Raw genomic sequence first — 11,178 nt, forward strand, 5'->3', positions numbered from 1 at the left:
CACTCTTGTAATGACAGCGGACCAGAAACGAGAATATCTATCGGTTTGGATTTCAGAAATCAATTATTGGTGCAAAACTGATTAATCAGTTGACCACTAGAAGGTAATTACCAAAACTGCTCTAATATCTAAACTTGCATTTGTTGGTAGATTCCAGCAGGGGGTGCAGTGTGCCTGGCACTTGGATATTTGATTTAAATGACCATATTTTAACTGAATGGCACAAAGAAACATGACAAGAGAATAATGTGCCTGTGTGTGTTTCTTTAACAAAAAAAAATGGTGGATAAAATGTGCACTCTATTCTGCATTCACACACAGTAAGAGAAAAAGATGGGAGGGAGGGCGAGAGAGAGAGAAACCGAGAGAAACCGTCAAGCATTTTTCCGCTCTATATTTAGCACTCGGATAAGATCTGTTGCATGTAGTTTTTCAGCCCCAGCTCGACCTGCAGGAACTCACACATGACCCAGGCCCACCTCCAGTTAACCTCATTTAGAGAAGCTAAAAACAGCAGGTAGTTTGAATAAGAACTTCAAAGAAACGTCATAATTTGACCAAATCGGTGTTTACTGTAGGATTAGCATTACACCTGACCTTATGCCTATAGCATAATAAATTCCCAGGTTTGAGGTTTATCTGACATTGCTTGCCTTCCTTTCTAGGCGGTTTCCTTCGAAAATGAAAGCTCTGATGCCACATGGAATTGCCACCATTTTACTGGAATGCTACCGTCTAGCAGATGGAGCATTCAATCTTCCAGATGTGGAAAAGGTGCAAAGGCAAGTATGTAAATGCTAATCATGGAGCAGCCTTGGGTGCATGGGTACACGCTTCCCTGATGTTCTTTAGCCTTGCATACCAGTGCCTTAATATTTTCAATGATAAATTATACACCGATCAGCCAGAACTTTATGACCAATAAGTGGTGAAGTGAGTAACACTGACTCTCTCTCCATCATGGCACCTGTTAGTGGGTGGATTTATTTATTTGGCAGCAGGTGAACTTTTAATCCTCAAAGTTGATGTTAGAAGCAGAAAAAAATGTGTGGGCGTAAAGATTTGAGTGAGTTTGACATTTTGAGAAGTTTACAGGTTACAGTCTTCTTTGTTGTGTTTAATATAAAATGCTGTCGTTGCCTTGGATGACCTGGACGCAGACTTTTCCCTGCTGACCCTGTACTCTCCTCCACTTCCAAAGCAGCTGAGTTCTCATGGTCAAGCGAACCCGTAACTTGAGCATCCCAAATAATCAATCATGGCATTATTGACAACAAATTTCATTATCGATTATTATCATTTGATTGATGAGTTGTTGCAGCCTCAGTCATGAGTTCACAAAACTTTGCCCATATTTTCTAATTATCTTTGTATACATTTATATAAATTGGGTACATAAACGCTCGTTTTAAAACGTCCCAATATAGTGTAAATAAACGCTCGTATAAAAGAGTCAATTATTTATCATCGCAAAGGTTTTTCAACTTAAAAACATCTTATGAAGAGTGCCTGGGATTAACTACTGCACAAAGACATGAGACATGAGACATGATGTGATCAGAGTCACATCTGGATACGTGAGAAATCAGAATGAATGCAGACACGATACTGAGGAAAGCTGAATCATTGTACAGTAAAGAAAACAGATTCCTGTTAAACCATAAACGACTCATCAGAAGGTGTTTCAGATCCCTGTTCCGTCTCCTTTAGGGTTTATACTCAATTATTATTTACTTACAATCAATCAACCATTTTTACTAAAGTGCTAATAAATCTGCAGTGTGTGTGTGTGTGTGTGTGTGTGTGTGTGTGTGTGTGTGTGTGTGTCAGAGTGGACTGAACTCTGGTCCTGGAATTCCACCTACAGGAAACATCACGTAAGGTCTGAAACAAAAGGAAGTATCCTTCAGACAGTAGCACATCTTTTCTTATCTCTTTCCTTATCTCTTCTTTTTTCTCCTCTCGCTTTTATACACTTTATTATCCTCTCATCTCTCCTTTTCTATTTTCTCTGCATTTCTTATTTTCTCCTCACTCCTCTCCTCACTCCTCTCTTTCTCTCCTCATTCCTTTCCTCACTCCTCTCTTCCTCTCATCCTCTTCTCACTCCTTTCCTCCTCTCATCACTCCTCTCTTCCTCTCCTCACTCCTCTCCTCACTCCTCTCCTCCGTCACCTACAGCAGTTTCAGGCTGTTTCTCTTTCTTGGGCTTTATCTCTATGTGTCAGATGTAAATGTTCTGCTTTGATGGCCGACACTGATGAGCTCTCACACTGATGAGCTCTCACACTGATGAGCTCTCACACAGACCTTTAGTTTAGAGAGTAATAAAGCGAGAGCGAGACAGAGAGAGGAAGATTGAGAGATATTTACTTGGCAGCTCTAAACTGAGACAATACTGAGAATCTGTCTTCTTTATCATGTGGTGAGAACGTTCTCAGGTTGAGGATGGAAACTGACTGCAAGGTTTGTTTGTGTTAGTTATTTTATATTCGCGTCATTAGACTGAAAATTCTGCTGCTCCAAATCACTCAGAGAAAGTAGTGCTAATAGTCACATTACATTTATTTTATTAAATAATCAAATAATAATAAGCAAATCTTAGAGAGAGATTTCTGTGTACGCGTGTGTGTATATGCGTATTTGTGTGTGTACTCATGTGTGTACGCGTGTGTGTATGTGTGTGTGTGTGTGTGTGTGTGTATGTGTACATGTGTACGTGTGTGTGTATGTGTACGCGTGTGTGTATGTGTGTACGTGTGTGTGTATGTGTACGCGTGTGTGTATGTGTGTACGTGTGTGCGGACAGTGAGGTCTTTAGAGTCACCAGACAAAACTAATCTTTATATACAGTCATGTGAAAAAGAAAGTACACCTTTTTTGTTTTCTATGGTTTATGCATCGGAACGTAAAACTCATCTGGTCCTCATCAGGTCTTAAATAAATACAACCCCAGATGAAGAACAACTCATAACACACTACTCCATACCTGTCAACACTCGCGTTTTTCTTGGGAGTCTCCCGTCCCCCCCCCCCTCCTGTTTTGTTATTGCTCTTGTGAAACTCCTGTAATTTGTATGGCCCAAACCTCCTTATATGAATAATCACAGAGATATTTTATTTATTTTATTAATAAGGTTGTCCAGTTGCTCGTATAAAACGAATTCAGCTCACACAATGGACACAACAAACAAATTTCAACCCATTTGTAACCACAACCTGGCAACCCACAACCCAGCTGCACTGCTGATCTCCACACAGGTAGCAGACGCAGAACATCGATCAGTGTTTGAAATGGAAAAAAGAAAAAAGAAAATAGTCGACACACAGGCCTTTCGCAAAATGTGTTGCACTGATGTGAATCTCGGACACGGCGGGGAACATGACATCTTTATCAGTGTCCGCTGCTTAAACTTACAGTTCTGCATATAAGGAACACTAAGACCAATTTATGCCACATAATTGTCTCATTTATTTAAAACATAACAAAAAGAAACATGAATAAGTGGCATTATCACTGTTTTAATCGATATTAATGATTATTATATATGTATTAATGTGTAACAACAAATCACAAGGTCACTTTTGGACTCCACAGAACTTCCTCTCATTCACCGGCCCAGTGTGTGTAATATTTATTTATTATAATCGTAGCGTGAGACTGTAAAACATTCTATCTATGCTAATCATTTATTGACATTTTTCTAAAAAGAACAGTTAGCGTGTTCCTCGGCTCCATATGCACTCAGCGCTGTTTGGAGGAATGAGTCATGCATTATTGAGCACTGCTCTGAAAATAGACGTAGACAAGGCCATGAAATAAAATCTCACAGGCATCCAAATGTCTCATCATCTGATCATCTGAGCGATTCCACCTCTTTCATAAAGTCACTCGCTGCTCCGCTCTGCTCTGAGGACAGGGATTATCATCTCACTGGGGTTACACGTTCATCCGTAAACTCACCGGGCTTTTATAGAGCGGTTTTAATTCCTTCTCTTGTCCGAGTTCATGTGGTTCTTCACGCTCGTTTGCACCAGATAATGACTGCTCGCTCAGGGACGAGAAAAAACTGTGGCAATTTAGTTCAGGAATTTAGAAACACAATAACAGACGGAAAAGAGAGAGAGAGGGAGAGAGAAATAGGGATGGAGAAAGAGAGAAAGATAGAGAGAGAGAGAGGGAGAGAGAGAGAGAGAGAGAGAGAGAGAGAGAGAGAGAGAGGAGAGAGAGAGAGAGAGAGAGAGAGAGAGAGAGAGAGAGAGAGAGAGAGAGAGAGAGAGAGAGAAAGAGAAATAGGGATGGAGAAAGAGAGAAAGAGAGAGAGAGAGAGAGAGAGAGAGAGAAAGAGAGAGAGATGGAGGTCTGAACAGTTCGGGTTGGTTAATATGAATATGTGCTTTGCATTGCTGATCTTCTCACAGCTACAGCGAGTCTGCAGTCTGCAGTTGTTCATCACAAACCTGATTGATGTGCATGTGGAATCCTGGAGCCCACATCATTAGGAGAATAGAATAACACACGCGTTTGAAGTGATGCCTCTGAACCGATGGAGCAGTGTGCCGTCGATCCGGAAACTTCAGCACTCACAAACTCTTTACGCTACGGAAAAGATCTACACAATACACACACTGCTCCAAGAGCCACAATGCTGATACACTCCCGTTCCTGTTCCTGAGTGGGTCATGTTACTAAAAAACAAGCTGCTCAGTGATAATCACTTCCAGCGCTGCCCGAGCGACCGACCGGAGACGCTTCATACCCACCCAGCAGTGCCCTAGCAACCAAGTGGGCTTGAACAGCCATCACCTAGCAACAACCGCCCGACCTTGTCCTCAGTGTGAGGGTGTGGCGTGTCAGTCTTCACAGTGCATGGAGCAGATTACGCCCATTAGCGGCGCACAGAGAAGCAACCACATGCCTGGAAGTAGAACATTCCTTTTTACACCCCAGACCTCCCACGTGGAGCTCGTTCTCATCAGCACCCTCGCATTAGAATGCGACGCACCGAGGCTTATATAAAGTCATTAATGAAGCGCATAGCCTGGGGAGGTGAAGAGAAGAAAGAGAGAAAACAGAGAAATTACAACAGAAAGTGAAGGAGAGAAAAAAGAGATTACGGCTGCACAATTCCCCGGCTGTTTCTAAAGCTTTTCATTCCTGCACTCTGTGTGTGTAAGCGCCACGACTTCGCCGGAGCCCGAAAACACTGCAGATCAGAAAGAGAAGAAGAAGAAAAAGAACCAGAAACCCCAAAAGCCCAGCGCTATGACTCAGTGTGAGGTCCCAGACTGCATTCCTGAAGCATGACTGATGGAGGTCGCATGGATTCCAGAGTAGCGAGGACCATGCTGTGGATGGTGAACGTGGTGAGAAAGGAGTGTAGTGGGAATATTTTAATTTGAGTTTTACTGTTGTTCTCATACTTTGTAAGAACTTACATTAAATCTACAACATTTAGTCGCCATTTGTCTTTATAATAACCTCCACTCTACTGGGAAGATGTTCCACTAGACTTTGGAGTGTAACTCCTGGAGATTTGTGTTCATTCATCCACCAGGTTAAGGTGAGGAGGCCTGGGGTGCAGTCAGCAGTCTAAACCATTCCAAAGGTGTTAGTCTTAGAGCTCTACAGCAGGAGATCTTCTCCACCAAGCCATGGAAAAAGTAGCTCTAAGGAGCTCACTTTGTGTCCTGGAACAGGTTTGGGGCTCCTGGTTCAAGTGAAGGGAACATTTAATGCCAAAGACGTGATATAAAATTGTGTGGAGATTTTGGAGATGAACCACATAAGGCTGAAATGGATGTCCCATTTGTCCATATAGTGTATGAGACTTAAAGCTGTTAGAGCTGCTGTTAAAACCAGTTACAGAAACTCCACTCCACAAACTGCTGAACACTACTGCTAAACCTCCAGCAACTGCTGAAGGACACCGATTCTTTACATGTATGGGTTTCAGTCATATGGAACTGTGCACCATCCACCACCACTGTGCTGCAATCACGAGGCCTTGAAGCAAACAGTGCAACACCTCAAACTCCAATATCCAAATCGAAACCTCCGAGAGGTCTCCCAAGCTTCCTAAACGGCAAATCAACATGGAGACTCATTTCATAGCCACTCACACAGAAGCTAGTTTGAGGCGTCCATTGTTTTGTTTTTTCCCATTTACCTCAGGAGTGTGATGTTCTTCCATCCCTGTCCTTTCAAGATGCTATGTGAGGAAAAAAACATGGAGGCTCATCTCCATTGTCACTCACACAGTAGCTAGTTTGAGGCGTCCATGTTTTTCCCCTCACACGTACCTTGAAAGGACAGAGACAGAAGATGGCATTTTATTTACCTCAGAAGGGTGAAGTTTTTGAGGTAAATGAAGCGTCCCCTATATTCGGGTTTAGGAATTAACAGCACAATCTTTCATGACATAAACAATATTGATATTTAACTGGGGCGAAATAAATGTTCAGAGGCTTATCAGACTCCGGCGCATTCCTTCAACTTTCACTGAAGAGCTGCAGCAGGAAATTCCAGAGTCGACACGGAGACAAAACTCCGAGCAAAAACAGACTCCGTGTTATTGTTGTTATTGCTGTTAAATGTTTTCCAAATTTGAGCAGAGACTCGGACCTGAACTGCTGTGTGTAGAGCAGTGCCAGATACCAGGGAAGCTCTGTCATCTATGAGTGGGAGGGAGGGTGTGTGTGTGTGTGTGTGTGTGTGTGTGTGTGGAAAAAATGTAATAAATGCAGCATAGGAAGGAAAGGTGATTATTTTACTGATGAGGGAGAAGAAGCTCATATCTATGCATATAAATGTAGTCATGTTCAAAAATAAATCTCAGAATAAAAGCACAAGTGTGTGTGTGTGTGTGTGTGTGTGTGTGTTTCCTCAGTATGAAATATTATCAGGTCCTCTTGGCAGCAGTGATAATGTCTGAGGTGAGTGCACTCCCTGTTCTGTGCCGTGACTTCACATTGAGCTTCGTCAGGTCTGTGTAAGTGTACGAGAGCTGCACTAGTATTTATTCCTTCACAAGATGACTCACATGCTACTAGAGAATCTTGACTGAGCTCTCTCTCACACACACACACACACACACACACACACACACACACACACACACACACACATACACACACACACACACACACCAGGCTGACAAACACCAACATCTGTTCCAAGGCAAACAACATGTGAGGATGATGGCACATGCCCACGTATATATTAGTGCTCACGCAACAGGAGGCAGACGTACGTGCCTCTCCCATGCTCTAATGCAAAAGGGTTTTTTTTTGTCCCAAAATTCCAGGAAACAAGGAGAAAACATTTGTCAAAATGTTATTATTATAAATGTTATGCTGCCATAGCAGTAAAGTTCAAACTGCTGCAGACTTAAAGACTAAAATTTATTAATAAAGTAAAGTAAAGAAGCAGTTCCAGGTTTAGTTTCACACTGTGAGTTTGAGCTTCTTATTTTTATATAACTACATATGCTGTGCAGTGAGATCAGGGCTGGGGGTAAATGTTAGGATTCTGCGGGTAAGGATTAAGGTTAGGGGTTTAGTGGAATTGAATAATGACATGTGGTGGATATAAGGGTTTGGGGAGGGGTAATAGTTAGAGGCATAGGGCTAGAGATTAAGGAGAAAGATTAGGGAAAAGAGAGGAAAGGGTTAGGGGTTAAGGGTAAATGATTAGGGGTTATGGGTAAAGTGTTGGGGGTTGACGTAAAGGTTTAGATGGTTGGGGTAAATGATAAGGGGTTGAGGTAAAGGGTTAGGGGTGAGGTAAAGGGTTAGGGTTGAGGTAAAGGGTTAGGGGTCGAGGTAAAGGATTAGGGGCCGAGGTAAAGGGTTAGGGGCAGAGGGTAAAGGGTTAGGGGGTCGAGGGTAAAGGATTAGGGGGTCGAGGGTAAAGGGTTAGGGGGTCAAGGTAAAGGGTTAGGGGTCAAGGGGAAGGGTTAGGGGTTCGAGGGTAAAGGATTACGGAGTCGAGGTAAAGGTTTAGATGTTTGGGGTAAACAGTTAAGGGCTCTACTGCACACTGCCCATAGAAAAAAGAAAAAAAGGTGGAAACAGAAGGAATATGCAGCGTGTTATTTTCTTTACGTGATGCCTGGCGCTCTGGAAGTGTGCATGCCTGGATACGTCCTGAGGAGTAAACAGGAGTGGAGAGTGAGAGTATGTACAGTATCTCTGGTGCGTTGAACAGACCAGGGTTTAGGGTTTTTCCTCTGAAATATTGTGATGCTGGATGGAGCAAAGGGTTGAGACGATGAGTAAGAGGAACAAAGTATCTTGGGAAAGTCTACCACTGCTTTTTAACTGCCAGAACAGCTCGAATTAGCTTTGGCACACATTCTACATGTCTCCGTTATATGATATTCCCTCATTCAGATGTTGTATTTTGTGCTTTTTGAACATCCCGTTCCACATTTAGTCCACATCTGCTGTTATAGTAACCTCCACTCTTCTGGGAAGATGTTCCACTAGATTTGGAGTGAGGTTATGGAGATTTGTGCAAATTCAGCTACAAGTGTGTTGGTAAAGTCAGGTAGATGTAGATGAGAAGGTGAGGAGGTTCCTGGGGTGCATTCAGCATTCACATTCATCCCAAAGGTGTTCAATTGGGTTGGAGCTCTACAGCAGGGGATCTTCCACTCCAGCCCATGGAAATCATATCTCCGTTGAGCTGGATTTGTGCACAGGAGCATCGTCATGCAGGAACAGATTTGGGTCTCCCAGTTTATTAAAGGGAAATGTATGGCTGCTGCTTCCAGAGACATCATATACAATTGTGTGCCTGCAAGTTTGTGGTAACAGTTCTGGAGAAGAACCAAAAGAAAATCTGGTGTCCCAATACTTTTTGTTCATATATTACAGAAGAAGTGAAACTTTTTGTTGGAAATTTATTTGTTTAAAACTTTTTAGATATAAATAGATTAGTACCAATTCATTTATTTGTCCATAGAACTTTATCTCTAAGTTTCCCTCTAATGAGAGAGCTAGAGGCAGCTGTGGCAAAGAAATACTCCTTAAGGTGGTCTGAGATAAAAACCTGGAGAAAATCAAGACGGAACACGTCCTCATTCAGGGGACACCGAAAAGTCACTCAGATCTCAGGTGCCTCTGAATTTCTCAGAATCATTGTTGAGATATTTCTACACTTTCATCGCTTTTGATTGGACACGGTTTGGAAAGGTCTCATAAAACCACAAAAAACCCACCAAGCTACGAAGAAGAAGAAGATGGAGAGTCACAGCTGTATTCTGAGAGAAACTGGGACTGACAGACAGCAGCAAATTGGGAATTTGGACGAGTGGGATGGAAATAGAAATCAGGACGTGAGGTCGATGTTAGTAAAAAAGTCTGACAGCTGCATGGGGATAAAAAGGGATAAAAATGTAGCCTCGGTTCTGATGATCCTGAGCTCATCACCACATGCTGTTTAAAAATACATCTTTTGCTCAGTTCAGGTTTAAATCTTCAATTCATCATGAAATAAAAAAGCAATAATGCCAAAACGCACCACTGCTTTGAGCTCTTTCATTAGCTTCTGCTGTGAGGTTCTCTCGAGAACCTGGAAGAGCAACGCATATGAGAAGTTTGTAGCCAGGTTGTTCTGAAGCAGCAGTTCTGAGGGAAGTGCTTCAGGATTACAGGTTTCTTTCATTTCCATAGTAAGGCGAGTTGTCATGACTGAACCCGAGCTGTTTAGGGGTAAAAACTGAATTTGAAAGTTTTCCATGGCTGCTTTTTGTTGTTGTAATTACTCCTGGAGATCATTAGTTTCTCAGGTGACGGAGACGATGGAAAAAGACACTGCCTTTAGTATCAGTGTCCAGGACCTTCAGCATGACTCTCTGTCTGAGTGCTGCTTTGTTGTGTGAGTGAGAGCTCAGCTCCACAGAATGAGATACTATAATTCCCTCTCTCCTGTCTTCCAGCGTAACCATAACAACTGGAACGGAGAATGGAAATGTGGTAGGCGAAGCTCTCGTGCGCTCTCTCTCAAAGCCAACTGCAAAACTTTTACTGCACCTTACACACACATCACATGCAACAGTAGATGTTTCTCAGTTCCAACATACCAAGACATTCAAGGTGTTTTTCTCTAATAGGCTTTGTGTTTGAAAATCTCACAGTCTCCAACAATTGAAGCCTTCATCTTCACCTCGTTCTCCAGCAATGATGATAGTTGAGCTTCCATCATCCTCCTTCTCCCACCTCCTGTATCTGCAGGACTGAGCCTCCTGATCAGTTTGTCCAGTCTGTTCCTGTCTGCTGCACCAGCAGATCACTCCATAGAAGATGTCTAAGCCACCACAAAGTCCAAAAGATTCTCCAGTAGTGCTGTACTCAAAACACCTTAATCTTCTGTCCGGTCCTGATTGCTGTTCAGATGAACTCCCAGGTATTTGTGAGTCCACTCTCTCAATGTCCTTTCCCTGAATGTTCACTGGTGTGTTAGTGCCACTAGTTCTTCGGTTTTTCCACGCATTTATCTGGAGGCAGCTCTGTTGGCACCAGTCCACAAAGTCCTAGATCAGATCTCCGTACTGCCTGTCATCATCATCTGTGATCAGGCCGACGATTGTGGAGTCATCAGAGAACTTCTGCAGGTGACAGGTTCCTGAGCTGAACATGAAGTCACCAGGACGGTTCGCTGCGGAGCTCCGGTTCGCTGCGGGGCTCCGGTGATGCAGACAACCATGTCAGACTCTCAGTCACAAGTCCTCACACACTGTGGTCGGTTTGTGCAGTAATCCAGTATCCAGACGATGGACCACCACCATGTACACCAGCTTATCCCTCTGAAGCGTAGGTTGGATGGTGTTAAAAGCACTAGAGAAGTCAAAAGATATGACTCTGACTGTGCTCCAGCCTTTTCCAGGGGTGAAAGAGCCCTGTTAAGAAGGAAGATGAAGGCATCTCCCACTCCAATGGCGCCGCCCGAGTGGCCGCCTGGTGCAGCAGCTCCCGTTTACATTTAAAGCTTTTTTTGTTTTTGTATTATTTTTGTATTTTAGTTCGGGTTTTTCTTTTCGAGTCTGTGTGTGTGTGTGTGTGTGTGTGTGTGTGTGTGTGTGTGTGTGTGTGTGTGTATGTGTGTGAGAACTGCTGTATAGATTTCGAAGTTGCTGAGTTTGTTCTGCTTTTTCTACTCTTTTGGACTTGTGA

The 11,178-nt window shown here is 43.0% G+C and overlaps 2 protein-coding genes across 2 annotated transcripts in view; one reads left to right on the forward strand and one right to left on the reverse strand.

Moving 5' to 3' along the window:
* The window catches only part of LOC124392483, a 30,082-nt gene extending 29,094 nt beyond the window's left edge, over positions 1-988 (forward strand). The window contains exon 3 of the mRNA XM_046859568.1: positions 666-988. The gene's annotated coding sequence lies outside the window, so the exon portion shown is untranslated. The remainder of the gene's footprint in view (positions 1-665) is intronic.
* The window catches only part of peak1 (pseudopodium-enriched atypical kinase 1), a 65,272-nt gene that overhangs the window by 14,701 nt on the left and 39,393 nt on the right, over positions 1-11,178 (reverse strand).

This window comes from Silurus meridionalis, chromosome 10 (genome assembly GCF_014805685.1).
Source record: "Silurus meridionalis isolate SWU-2019-XX chromosome 10, ASM1480568v1, whole genome shotgun sequence".
NCBI lineage: Eukaryota > Metazoa > Chordata > Actinopteri > Siluriformes > Siluridae > Silurus > Silurus meridionalis.